Source organism: Abrus precatorius, unplaced genomic scaffold, assembly GCF_003935025.1.
Source record: "Abrus precatorius isolate BTA unplaced genomic scaffold, Abrus_2018 Scaffold7, whole genome shotgun sequence".
Lineage (NCBI taxonomy): Eukaryota > Viridiplantae > Streptophyta > Magnoliopsida > Fabales > Fabaceae > Abrus > Abrus precatorius.
Window position 1 is genome coordinate 32,039,125 of NW_020874417.1, and position 15,859 is coordinate 32,054,983.

Consider the following 15,859-nt stretch of genomic DNA (forward strand, 5'->3'; position numbering starts at 1 on the left):
CCAGCTACTTACATACTCAAGTCTTAAACTTCATAAGAGAAAAATAAGTGTGCATAGAAATATATATTATTTCTATTTTCATTTTGAAAGTGTCTGTAAAAAAAGAAAATCAAATAACGACATATAATAGTTTAAAAAGAAACCCAGAAACATAAATATTTCAAGTAAACAAATTTGAATTCATGACGAGTTATATCCATCATATCATACTCCATTGTTCACGGAAGCAAATTCTAGCAAACACAAAGATATATATTCTAGACAAAAGGTAACAAATGACAATGACCACAACGCTTTAATTTAATTTCTTCAATACTTTAACCATCATTTCAGCATACTGTCTTCCGATCAACAAAATTTTGGATGAATATGATATGCAGAAAGACACTTAAATCAATAATTGATTATGTAAGTTTTATTTCATTATACTATAGTTACACACTTATCTGTAAAGTACTTAATTTAAATATACATCACAGCAAAAACACAAAAATGTCATTTATTATTGAATAAAAATTATTAAGTGTTAAGATGATTTTTTATATAGAAAAATTTAAACTATCATTATACATCTTACAGGTCTATATTAATAACAAAAAAATACATATATATTAATATATATTAATATTTATATTAATAAAATTATTTATTTGCATAATATATTATACTGTTAATAATATACTTTTATTAAAAAAATTATATTAACAAAGACTAATCTAATGTTACGTTAGTGGTGCAAGTTAATAGTTTATTTTAGTCTGGCAAAAATTACTTATCTAAGAATTTCTTTAAGCTTCATTTGTTACATTGGTATTCATTTTCTTCCCTAAGTTCATCAGTATCTAATTATATTTAATAAATTTTCAATATTATTTTTTGCAAAATTGATAAATAGAAAACTCTCGATAAATCCCTAAATACTATACTTACAGTTGCAATATTATTCCCCTTATTTTTCATCTATATGAAAGTAAGTGAAATATTGGTTTGATTATTTTAGAATTAGCAGATAAGAGCATCTAAAGTCGTTTTGAATAAATCCACACAAATTAATTATTATTAGGGTGTGTATTTGTTGTCTGATCAACAAAAATCTGGAAGAATATGTCAAATTCTAAAGCTATAAATTCAATCTGTCATAGCTACGTTGTTTAAAAAATAATTATGTGACTATTTCGTATTAGCGCGCTTGTCTTCTGGTTTTTTTTTTCACTTAATAGATATCTGGCTTTAATTAACTTGAGACTTCCAACAAACTATATCAAAATCTTCTATATATATTATCATTAAATTAAGAAAACAAAATCTTATCTCCAATACTCTTACTACCAATTTCAATTGCAATGATATGCATTTAATTTATTATTAATTATATAATTAAAGAGTAACGTTAGTAATACATTTTTTTATATATTTTTATTATTGACTAATATTTAATGAAAAGTATAAAAATTATACGAGTGTCATCATTTTTTATTTCTAAATTAATGATTCTCTTTTGTGTTTTTTTAATTTTTAATAAATTATAATTAATATTAAAAAACATGTTAAAAAATATATCACTTACATTCTTGATAATCAAACGTGCATGTGGTTGAATAATGTTGAACTAAGACAAGGTTCAAAAAGTCGTCATCTCTTAAAAACGCCGTGTAGAGTGCGTTGACATTGGGACAAAACAATCTAGCTAGGGGTCCAAAACCTCGTTACATGTCGAAAGCAATTCTTATGATGTGAGATATATATTTAACGCAACAAATAACACATAATTAGCTTCATACAACTGTATATATACACGCGTGATTTAACTCATTTGAACAGAATCTTTTGTTAAAATGCACTTGTCAGGTTACGTTGTTTGCCTTTTGAGTTGTTCGGTCTTATATATTTTCTTTGTTGGAGAAAAGCATACAAATTGAAACGAGATTATGAATATTAGATTATGATATTCATTTTGAGTGTTTAAAGTTTGTTTGCACCGACTTCCCGTAAGTTAGGGAATTGGACATGATAATAGGGAAATTTGGAAGATAGTATACCTATTTGTATCAGAAACAGTTTCCACCACTTGTGAAACATTATGATATCCACAATGGTTTAGATGTTTCCTTTCTTTTCTTGGCTACACTTCCAGCATATTGACAGAAACATTAATTAATCGTCTATTGAAATTTTGAAATATAGCCAAACATGACAATGATATTGCTGTGATGTTGGTTGTTGTTACCATTTACCCACTGCAAAGCTGTGGACATTCCTCATGATCCAGTTCGCTAATAAATATCTTCAATTTTTCATATGCTTCTTGTTTCATAAACATGCAGTAAAAAAGATAGTAAAATTATCTAGCTAGAATACTGGATATATTAACATCGTGAAACTATTTCTTGATTATTATGCATACACATTACTTGAAGATAATTGTTCACGTGAAAGTTGAGACCCGGTTCAAGGTTACCCATGAAGTTCTTGGTAGAATCATTCGACACATTGAAATCATATATGAATGATGACTGTGTATTCGAATTGAATTGATTCTCACTGTATTAGTGTCATTTAATATGAATTATATTGGAATTAACCACCACCTGTGTCTTGAGAAAGTGGAAATTAAGTTGTTAATTTATTCCGAATTATGTTAATATTCAAAAAATCTCACAACCTGTTCAATTAAAGTTCTATCAACCGATCAGGAACAAATAATAAGTTTAGCTAACTTATAAATGTCAATGAACATGTTTGGGGGAGAGTCTCCACACCCACTTGCATCTACCACAAATGTTGTTTTTCAGTTTACTGTGCATGTGTGATTGTTATTCATCAAAATAAATTTTCTTTTCCTAAAGTCATGGTTGATTAGAAGAAAATATATATATAACTTTTGAGATAAGTCGAAATTTTCATATCAAGCAGTTTAACATAATTTCATTTTAAGGTCAAAGTTTTTAAACGTAAATTAATTTATTTCATGCCTATTTTTAATTAATTCTATAAAATTAAGATTATCCAAAATTAAAAAAAACCAAAAATAATATTAAAATTTTAAAATTAAGTTAGTACTAAGTGCTCACCCAAATAAATATACAAGTCTATAATGATAGGCCCTAATGAGTTATGGATCGTCGATTCGTGCATATTATTGGACCTTAATGTACCTTGGTTGTGAGTCCATTTGGTCTAGTCTAAAATGCTATGCGATATAATATATCATATTAATAATAAACTTGTTAACATAAAAATTATATATTAAATATCAATATAATACATTATATTATCAGTATATATTTATATTGATATTATTTTATCAAATAAAGGTTATAAAAAATTGTTCACGCCTAACATTTTCAAAAGTTAGTGATTTTTTCTTGGTGAAAGATGAAGTTAAAGATGAGCAAAGGGAAGGATAAGAAGCAAAGTGCTTTTCAAGCAATAGCTGTTTTCAACACGTTTGCAGCCTGCCTTATATATATATATATATATATGAATGATATCATGAATTACTTTATACATGTGCATTTCATTTCACTTCACTTACCTATTGACCAACTTTATGTGGGTAGATAACCTACAATACACAATGAATTGAACTAGCCAATTTAGGGCATTTTTAATAGGAACCTCTTTCTTAGGTATTGCTTCAACGTTGGGACCTAATTGTGCAAGTTAGCCACTCAACTCGACTAAATTAAGGGAAAATTTGCAAACAGATTCAAACATGGTAATATTTAAGCATACACATATGTGTATATGAGAAGCACAGTAATATTAACATGAACAAGTACGTCATGCGTATTTGAACATGTACAATCATGCATAACTTTCAGCATAACTAAATCGTGTGGCTTTACAGTGCAAAAATGTCCTTTATCCCATGTTCTCTTCCCTAAAGTCATCACAATTACTGCCAATAATGTCATTGAGGTGATCATAAGGAGGCCCCATTATTACCTGAGTACTAGGTCCTTGTTAAAGGACTTTCGTTTATTATGGATGATTTTGGAATTATGATTTTTATTTTCAATTTCTTTATGATTATGAGTAATTAGTCATATTTAGATGCTATGATGATTTTATGTGTTAAATTATTGACATTTTTCAATTTAAATATAATTCGTGTCAAGAATTGGTCACTCAATTTAATTTTAGTTACTGATTTGATTAACAACCATCCTGCAATTAATAAATAAAACTATAGTTAAGCGATTTATTAGGATTAATCATAATTCTTTGGCTTTTAATTAGTTGTAATTTAATAAGTTAGTTAACTTTTCATACTTTTATTAGCTGACATGAATAATGTAATTACGTTGCATAATCATTGAAAAAATAATATAAAAATTATTAATATAACATAACCATTAAAAATTAAATTGGTGAATGACAATATATTAAAAGAAAAACACGAGTTCTAAAAAAATAAATATTAGTAATTACATGGGAAAAATGAAATGCTTAAATGTTTTGTAATTAAATTGTTGCTTGTAATTTATTTGTGTTAATGAAAATTTTCTTTCTCTCTTCTTTTCTGTCTCTTTCTTTATTCATATTTTAACTAATCACATTTTTATAATTTACCTAAGTAACTAAGAATTAAATTAGGCTTAATGTATTTATCAACAATATCTGAGATGATAATCTTAAATATTCACCTTTATTACCGTTAGATACATTTTAAAATTAGTTTAAATGCAACACTATGAAATTTGTAATATATATTTCTGCATTTCCGAAAGCATGAACACCTCCAGAAGAGAATAAACTAATTAACAATTGTATATTTTTCTGTGACAAAGTGATATTGGTTACCGTAAAGGTTTTGCCTAGAATCTTTATTGACTTTGAGTTAGATTTGACACCTCTATTTGTTAATTTTGAAGCGTGCATGCAAGAGTTCCACGATTCTTCAATCATATTCCTTCGTGTAGCATTATTACTTTTGGTTCAGTGTGACAAGATTCCAATTGCACCACAATTGGGCTATCGTGTTTCCCTCATTTGACAACGTGCAAAGGACAGCACCAATTAATGTTTTCCTTTCCTTCAACAACTAATGCTGATACTTCACTCTCAAATATATTAGAACTTTCTTGTGTTTCAAGATACAAGATGGGAACTTTCCAACAATACTTTGTTCTTTCCACACAAACCTTCGTGTATTAAATACATACATGATCATAGGAAAAACTGAGTATACCCCTGCTTTAGGCTGTAAAAATTGGTTATTTTAACCCAAGCTTATATTGTTAGAGACTAAAATGGGAAAGGTGTTTCTTGCCTCATTATTTTCTTAATCATTTAGATCATCAAGTATCTATGACTTCCCTGAAATGTGGGAGGGTGTCATCGTGTGATAAGTTTCTAAATCATTTGTATCTAAGTTCACAAACTTCAAGTAATTTTCAATCTTCGTGGCATGATCATGGCTCCCATTTCTTAGATGCATGGAACTGCTTCCTATGTGATTTTCTCTTTCTAGCACTTGTGGCAATGGCAAGATCATTTGGGAAGAGGTCTCGGAGGACAAAGGCATGCACTATAGTTGAGACAAGCACTGCTGTTACAGTGAATGTGGAAATGAGACTCAGTATTACACACAAAGCCTGAGTTACAACATTTGTGACTTGATTTGAGTAGTTTATAGTTGCAATTGCTGCACCAGTCATTGGAAATGTGTAGGCCCACCATGAAATTGAGAATCTGTAAATTCACATATAGTACTGTTAGAAAAGTCAACATAATACAATAGCCAACGTAATAGATATGGTAGAGTAACATACTTGAATCCTCTGAAAAGATTGACCCGAACAGCCTGAAAAAGCATATGAAACAAATAAGTGACTTGAATTTTAAAATTGTTGATTAAGGAAAAAGTTGTGCAAACTATATTAGCCCATCTTTTTTGACAGCCAAAACTTTGAAATAAGAATGGTTATGCATATTTGAAGTTCTAGAGTGATAAAGCATACCAGTGAGATATATAAGAACATGGCAATGAAATAGGGAATTTGTGATCCGTGATGAAAAGAACCCTGAATCCTAGCCCATGCTATAGAAGCAACACTAGGTGGTGCAACAAAAAGAAAGAACACTGGATGGAGCTCTCTTGGGATGGTCTTATTTGTTGGGAGCATTTGGTAGAGAGTTACAAATATCACCATATAGTGAGCAAGCCCAATAGCAAAGAAGAAAATAGGCCCTTCTTTTAGACCCATTGATGCACCCAATAAGGCTCCTACAAAATTTCCAACAATTGATAGGAGACTAGTCGGATTGGCCACCTTTGAGAGCTTCCTTTGGCCTCCAAACATCCACTGTCCATAGATCTTTAGCTCAAGGCAGAATAATGGAATCATTAGGATATACCAAAGTGCATGATCCAGGTCTTTGGCAACTGTTGTGGGAGTTCCGAGAGCTAAGAACAAGAGAGATATCCATGGGGCAAAGAAAAAGTTAACACGAATAGGATTATAGTACTCGCGACGAACCGCTTCGAAATAAAGAATGATTTTGAAGAGATAGATGGTGAAAATAGTAGCAACAAGAGCAATGGATATGAACCATAAGAAGAAATTTATTTTCAGGGTTATGTGAAGAAATTCAGTGGAAGGAGAAATGGCTAGTGCTTTCCAAAGAATTGCTTGACTGCTAACTCCAAGACAAATGCCAAAAGATGCAGCAGGAAACCGAAGAAGAAATGGCCACTGCTTGTCCTGAGGAAGCACCATCTCTTCTGAAGATTGCTGAAGGAGTAAATCAAAATTAAATATATATGTTTGAATCTTCAATAAGTAATTCATTAATCAAACAGAAGCTTAGTCAATGATGTAGCAGTGTAAAGAAAAAAAAAAGATCATTAGGAAACAATGGTTAACTTATTTCAACATGAGACTCAGCCTCAATTAGTTGGACTTGCAAAAACTTAATTGTAGGTCATCTCGGTACTTGGATTATTTTTCACATAAGAATATTACAACTGCACTCAAATTGGGTAGAAGGTGATCACATACCTTTGGAGTTTCTAACTTTGGGCCTTCAAGTGCTTTGTTGCTTAAGCTGTTATCCTCTTCGACAGATTTAGGTAACCTTCCACTCAGAATTGATAACTGTCCCTCAAGTTTACTAGACCATGTTTTAAAAGAATCAAACCTCTTATTCTTCAAGCTTTTGATGCTTTCATAATTGGCGAAATTGACACCACTTGCTGCCTCTGGGTGCACACTGCCATTTAGCATTGGTTGAAAGTAACATTTTGGAGGCAATGGTGGGTTGGAGTCTTTAGGAGTTGATTGAGAAGAGGAAATGGTAATAACATCACTTTGAGTAGTTTCACCACTACAGAGAACTGTTATGTTGTTATGTAGCTGAACCTCTTCACTGGAGAATGGAATGCTGATAGATACTGAATGCTTGCTTTGGTGATTGATGCCTGCTGTTTCAAAACCTTGGGTTCCTGCTGAGGTTGTTTCACTTTCCTGTTATTGGAATAGATATATCCTAAATTATGATCACCAAAATGGATGTTGTATTATACTAAAAATTTCAAATAGGTTCATCAAAAGAACAAAAATCTGGAAATCTATATATTTTCAACCAACATATCCAATAATTCCTCAAGCACACACAGTATTGATCATGAGTCTTACTTTGAAAGATGAGCTGAGATTTTTTAAGTCACCAGTAACAAAGTTGGCTACTTCATTTGACGATATATATTTAGCTAGTGATGGAACTTCATCCAAGCCATGTCCTTGTGTTTCACGGTTTATGTTGTTTTCCATGCTAGGCCTAGACCTGAAAAGGTATTAAAAAAAGGTTTAGTTCTGTGCCACATGACTCCCTTAATGAATCAATTCACTTCATGGGGAATCCATCACATTAGATAGAGACAGAAGCATGCATCTATATGTTTTGAATTTTTAGCCTTGTTAATAACGCGTAGGATAACAAATATAAGCCTGATCACTGATACAACTATAACTGCTAAAATTGACATTATACGTAATCATGTATATAATTTTATTTTTACCCAATTTTTATCTTTTCTGCATATACACATCATAAAAATGCATTCAAAAAAAAAAAAAAACTCTAAATTGTACCAAAATTATTTCCGTAAAAATACATATATTAAGGATGTGAACCTTTGAAGTTAATTATTATATTCTCTACCTGAGGGATAGGTTGTATAACTCAGGAAGCAGAAATTTCAGGCTTAGCTAAGCTTAGAAATTTCACAAGAGAAGACGATCCAAATGGGAAAATAGGAAACAAAATTAAAACTTTGCTGAGAAAGAAACACTATGCTTCAATAAAAACAAACAAGGTAGAAAAGACATGCGTGAGAGATGATGAGAAGGAGATTATATAACAGTCTAGGTCTATGGGTTTGGCCATGTATTCATGCCATTACGTCAAAAGCACTTTACTAGTGATAACAACAGCTACTTATTTTGGGAACGACACAACCACACAAAAAAGACAAAGTACATGTACGACACAAACTAAGGTAGGTCAGATTATGTCAGAAACCATAGATACGAGTCCATTAATATAATAAAATTAAAAACTAGTACTAGAAAATCAGGTTCACATTTCAAGGCCAGTGCAGGCCTCAACTTTCAAGGTGAGGTCACCATTAAAGAGTACAATTACGATGGAACCTAAAATTTCTTTCTTAAACAACCACTTAAGCTAACCCTTATTAGCAAAGCTGGTAATATACTAATATTTTCCTTGTCATCTCCCAACCACGCAAAAAATTTATTTTTAAAAACAAATAGAAGTTTATGACGGAAGTTGTAAGCACATTGATATTAAAATATTGAAGCCGTACAGCCCAAAGCCAAAGAGTTAGCACTTAGCAATTTCACTTGTTCATTCCCTGTCTACCCACAAAGGATTAAACAACAAAAGCCTTTATGTTCTAAATTGCAAATTAGTATTTTCAATTAACTCATCCAAATAGATTAATTTTGACATGTATTTAAGTATTATATCCGTGAATTCGATTTATTTATTAATTGTCATAATATGAGTGGCTTTGCGTGTTAAAACTTTTTGGATTTAGACGTGGGTTGATTGATGGATTTTGTTTTATAAACATTAGTTAAATAAAAATTTGATGCTTTATGACTTGATCATGTGCCCCAATTAAAGTGGGAGAAATTTACATTACATAATCTCTTAAATGTCGATCTGAATAGTCTCACTGTGAAAGAGGAACCCTAACTTCTGATACAAAACATAATGTAAACCTGATAATTGTTTTGTTTGGGATATATAGGAGGGGGAAGCAAAGGAAAAAATTAAGAAGAAAAATAGTTTAAGTGTTCATTTAATTTTTAATGGTTCTTTTAACTTTCCAATATTAAACATAACAAAAATTTCTATATAGTAATATTTTATTAAAAATTATATAATTTAACATATTAATAGTAATAAATGTTACAAATTTTAATAAAATTTACTATTTATTAATTTTTTATAATTTTGTTAAACTCAGTTTTTAGAAGTGAGTTTAAGCATCTAAATATGATAAATTATTTATTATAAGAAAATACATTTATTACATTAAAGTTATATAATATAATAAATATGTTTTAAAAAATATAAAATCTTATTATTTGTTGTTTCTTAAACTCAACTGAGATTAACATTTTTTTATTATGTACAGATTTATATTGATTAAAAAAATTATTATTTTAAAGCTTCGTAATTGCTTTTGATAGTTTTGATTTTGAACTTTTGGATGTTATTGATATGAGTGTCTAAATTGATTTTAACCATAATTTCGATACTCTTTTTATTATAGTTTAATTAAATTATTACATTACTTTCAAAGTTCATAAAACGTTAAGAATTTCTCTATACGTATGCAAATATAAGATTACACCAATTTAACTTCTCAAAAATTTGGAAACTAATCGATCATTACAAACGAAACAGGTTATATTCAAATTTGTTATCGTAGCACTTGAATTATATTTGAATTGAAAAACAATTGGATAAAAGAGAACCAAAGAATTTGAACAATTCTAGGTTCTATTATTTAGATCATTTAAAGTAAGAATAAATTATTAGAGTAGAACGAAACTTAGTGATATTTTATTTTATTTTATTTAATACTTCTCTTTCGCTGTTATTCTAATTCAGGAGATAGAATGCAACCATACTTCATTTTTCTATACCATCATAAAAAAAATATATAAATAATACATTTATTTCATTTTATTTTATGCTACTTACAATTGAATATCTAAATTACCTGGTCTTAATTAATTAACATTGGAAGTAAGCAATTCAGAATGGGTGGGAGGCTGAGTAAAGTAAAAAGAAAAATGAGTGCTTATATAATAATAAATACAGACGTAAGAAATATGAAATGGGTATTTGACGTAAAACCTAATTTTAGCCACTAGTAAAAGTTAGGATAGAATTTTTTGTTTAAAATGGTGCACGTTGGAGTCCAATAACATGGGATGACTTTATATTAATGAGTATAGTCACTTGACATCCTCTGTGAATTCTGATTACGATGATGTTTGGTCTATCACTGAGATCAAGAAATAGATATTTTAGGTTTATTTGTCTTCATTAAAGTAAGTGTGTGTATAGGTACACTTATTTAAGATATATACATACAATTCAATTTTAAACATTTATTTATTATTAATTTTAAAGTGATTATGTTTATAAAATATTTAAATGAAAATTAATAATAATAAACTTTTACTTTTGAAAAACTAAATCCCTTTGAGATAATGGAGTGTGAAAATTTTATCATATCAAATAAAAAATTTAATTTAAATAAAATATTTACACCTTTAAGGACTAATTGTCTATTTGAAAAATGTTCACACATTTTTATCTTCAATCTATTTTATAAGAAAGAAAATAAGGGAAGAAACCAAAATTTAAATTTGAATTATAAAAAAAAAGTAGGAGAGTAAAATTTAAAATTTTGTTTCCAAAGGTCTTTTTCTCTTTCTTATTTTCTTTATATTTTATTTAAGTAAACAAAAAATATTATTATCTATATTTTTCTATTTTCATCTAAATACCTTATTAGCAAGAAGAAAACATATATTTACTAAAATTTGGCTCCTCCAGTTTTTTTAACTAAATAGATTAGTTTATTAGGATTAAAAAATTATTTTTGATAGCTTGAAATTTAATATTTGTAACTAAAAAAACTTTTAAATATTATAATTCATCTATTTAATAAATATGTCCATCTTAATTACATTTGATGTAGGTTAAGTCTTAGACCTCCTACAAATGACATAACCTACTTCTATCGTTTACTTTAGTCTACAAAATTTAAATACATCATACATATATAACACAATTTTAAACACTTTTCTAAGTGTATATCTTAGTCCATTCATCTACTAATGGAAATTATCACGTTTAAACCACCCACTATTTTTTGTACTAAACGTATTCCTAGAAAAAATAAAATAAACATTCTAACTTATGTCATAATGCACTTGAAAGTTAGTAATAGATGTAATAATTTTTATTAATTTTTGTAAAAAATGAAAATAAAAAAACTAAATTGAAAACTTACATGAGATATCTTTATATAATAGAAGTATATTTTTTTGCACGTAAATATATATATATATTTCATTGATATTAGGTGTATACTAAATTTAATCGTATAAATTAAATAATTTAACGATTAAAAATTTATTTAAAAAGTATATAAAAAATTAATAAAAAATATTTTTTTAATTATTAAATTATTTAATTTATATGATTAAAGTTTAATATAAGTCTTTTAAATTTATACATATTATATATATATATATATATATATATATATATATATATATATATATATATATATATATATAATGTTATGTAGAATACTAAAGATGGAAGGGAAATTTTGTGTACTTGAAGCTGTGTGTGTAAGATGGTGCGTTGGGATTTTTCGCTCGGTGGAAGGGGCCTTTTATGGTGTGTACTGTACTGGACGTCATTTCCACTTTCATGTACTCCATTTGAGTTTTTTTTTTTTTTTTTACTTTTTGTATTTTAATGTTTCTGTAATTCTGTTTTTAACTTTAATTGTTTGTATTTAAATTTTATAATTTTTAATTTTTTATATACTTTTATTTTTTTTATCTTTATTTAAATATTTTATATTTTTCTTAAATGATTTATACTAATAAGTTAATGTCAGATTTTTTTGTTATATTTGTTAATTGAAAAGAGGATCTTAATTTTAAAATTTTAAAATTAATAAATTAAATTAAAAATAAAAACTTAAAACTAAATTTATACATAAAATACTAAAAATTAAAGACAAAAATAGTAACTAAGTTTTTTAGAAATTGAATAAAATTGTGGGTTGTAGCTAAATCTTAAGCCAAAATCATTAAAAAAATTAATTAATGAGCTAAAACTATTAAAAAGGAATAATAATTGTAATAAATAATAAAGCATGTTTTCTGAGATTGTAGAGAGAAAAACAATTTTGACAAGAAAGCTGAAAAAAATTAATACAAATGTGCGTAAAAGAATAAATTTTTTCATGGTCTCAGACTACTTAACCAATAATAATACGACACATGTATTTTAGAAAATATATATATATATAATAAAATATGAATCTCAAACCATCTAAAAATTTCTCCACATAAAGATAGTAATAACTAAAATAAACATATTCAGAAGTTAAAAGAAAGCACGTCATCTATAACTATTTTTATTCTATTCTGTCCACTTCTTTTATAGTCAGAAGTTGGGAAAAACAAATTAAGAGGGTGTTGTCTATCAAAGGACAGAAGAAAGTATAATTATAACTTGCTTGAATAAAATTTATATATCATCAAATTTTGTGATTTTCTTAGTTTTTAATATTTTTAATATATTTTAAAAATATATTTATTTATATAATTTTGACTTGATTTATATCATTTAATGAAAAATAAGATCAACTAGATACATCATTAATAATATCATATTTTTATTTTAAATAAAAATTATAAATATAAATACTAAATTATTATTTATATTATAATATATGAGTTAAGTCAAAAAATTTGTAATATATATATATATAAAGAGCCTAGAAAGTAATTTCAATAGTCCTTCGGCGCTCTGAAAGGTTCCGAAGCAAATGCGCGTTACTGTTTTGCCTTTTCAAACGTAAGACTTTTTTAGTTACCTCATGCGTAAGACAGACTTGTATTCAGAAATATTCTGAGTTTTCAATTTTTTAAAAAATTAGGAAATAGTAAAAAAATAATAAAATAAATTTAATAATGTGAGGAAAAACATTATTATTTAAAAATATTGCATAAATAAACAATTTTTTTGCTTTTATTTATTATTGTAGAAGATAGATTCAGCTGCTGATGCTGTTTTGTTTGGTACATAAGAAACAAAATATATAAACGTCACGCGTCGTTACGGAGTCAACAGGAAGCATTCTAAAGACCCGTCTTTTCATGAAAAAAGTGGATTTCATAAATTGGAATCAGAATCAGAATCCCATTACAATTCTTTTTTTTTCTACGGATTTGAAATAAAATAAGAATAACATTCACCAAACACTTTATTTTTTATATATTAAATAAATAACTCAATAAACGAAAAGTAAAAATATTATAAAAATATATTAATATAATAATTATATCTTCGACAACTTGGTATCTGAAATTCAGTATGCAATGAACATTCAAGCTAATGTAAAATGATAGTGAGATTCTAATCATTCAATAATTATGTTCTTTATTGCACCATTAATTCGTTTAAGTCTCATATTTTAGTTCACTTTTTTTACTTTCTCGTTGTGTTAAGTGATATTTTTCTTCTTTTATACATTCTTTCTCATAATTGTACATCATTTAAACCTCATTTTCTTTTCATGAATTCAACATTATTTTTTTTTACAAATCTTTTGCAGCTATAAGTTTTATTTATTTTAATAATTTTTTAAAATAAGACTTTAATTTTTATTAATATTGAGTGTGTTTGGTTCTCAAAGAAACTTGTACTCTGTCCAACTTGTGCAAAGTTCCTCTATAGTGGAACAAAGTTAAGTCCACAATAGTTCCTCTTTGATTATGACTATCAGCATTGGCACCCATTATCTTCACCTAACTTTGCTCTAAACACGCAATGCTACTAATTCATTCTCTCCATCATTAAGGTAAAACAACTCAAGACAATGTTCGTCTGAGTAGATCCATAGCCATTCCTAGCCTACAGCAGTGGCCTCAAACGAATAAGGTTCTAATTTTTATATTTATTATTAATATTTTAAAAATAACACCACCACTTGTTTTTAGTTGTTTACTGATGTCTATCACATATAACGATTTTATTGAGGACAAATAAAATTATTTTCTATCAAAAATATCTATAGCTTAAAAAAATTTATTTAGGCTTTGTTTAAGAATTTGAAGAAAGAGTAAAGAAAAATGTTTAAAAGGTAAGGAAGAAGAAGAGAATGGAAGTTAATACAAAATTTCTCAAATTATAAAATTGAAGGGATTTAAAAATATGAAAGGAAGAAGTTTTGGAAGATTTATAAAGACTTTACTTTTATGTAAAAGTTAAAGACTTTCAAACATTATTAAACATGACATAAGTTTTCTCCTACTATTTCTTTCCTTTCCAAAATACTAACTTTCAAATACAACTTAAGCTTTATTTAGGAGTTTGGAAGAAGAGAAAAAAAAAAGAGTTTAAAGGGTAAGTGACAGAAAATAAGAGTTAATACAAAATACTCAAAAGTGAGTGAACTTGAAAACATAGTATTACGAAAATTTTAAAATATTTCTAAACCTTTCATCTTTTGTGTAAAAACTTTCATATTTATTGGGTAAGTATTTTCTTTGCCTCTTCGCCCGATTGCTCGTCTTTCTAGGCCTTTAGGCCTTCATTTCTTTGCTGCTTTGTAGTGCCTTGTTACTTTATTAGGGTTTAATGTTGGGCTTTGCCTTCGGGCTCTATAATACATTCACTATTGACCCAAAAAATCATAAGAGAAGAAGCATTAACGTTATTAACTTGTTTCATGACCAAAATAAAAAATTATAAACTTGTCAAAGATATGTAGAAAAATATAAATTTTGGAGTGAAATTTTAAGTTAGTTCAAAGATTAGATAGACCGTGCACTTTGGTTTTTGAGACTTTATTTTTAAAGTAAAAAAAAAAATAAAAATGAATAACTTTTGGTAAAGTAAAAAACTAATAAAATATTTTTTTTATTTTAGAAACTAAAATATAAACTTATATAATCTCAAGAACTAACTTTAAAAGTTTAGTCAATAAATTCTCTATTTTTATTCCTTTCTCAACATAAGATGATATTTTTTGCACTCTGAAATTCAACATAAGATGATTTCCCATGCCCAGTGCGTGGATACTAAAAATGAGGATCTAGTTGGGTCCATGTTGTAAAGGCATTCAAATGATTCAAAGGTGTGGCCTTTTACCTAAAATAAGGTTGTGGCTTTCGGACATCCTCAAATACATGCTACAGCAACTAGCTGAGGAGTAAAGTTTTCAGAAATATGAGCACTGAGAGCTCTTATACAGCAAGTTACCAAAAGGGTCTCTAACAAGTGAATCACTTATAATTTTTATCACTCTTCATTCTTGACTCAAATCAAAAGAAATTTGTGAAGATTCCATGGGTATCCATGCTATCTTCTTTAGTTGTTAAGTCCCTCTTTCCGCATCAGCATCACATGCTCTTGTACAAAATCTTGCGTATACATTGTTACCCAAATAAAAATAATCTTGTGTAAACATTTTGATTTGTGGGTTACACGCAATGCCACTACTGCTGTATACTATTTTACAAGGCAACTCTCACATCACTCTAAAAGTTTCTTC

At 27.7% G+C, this 15,859-nt stretch overlaps 1 pseudogene; it reads right to left on the bottom strand.

Moving 5' to 3' along the window:
• Positions 1 to 5,311: 5,311 nt before the first annotated feature.
• LOC113871799 lies at positions 5,312 to 7,778 on the bottom strand (annotated as a pseudogene).
• Between the last annotated feature and the right edge of the window lie 8,081 nt (positions 7,779 to 15,859).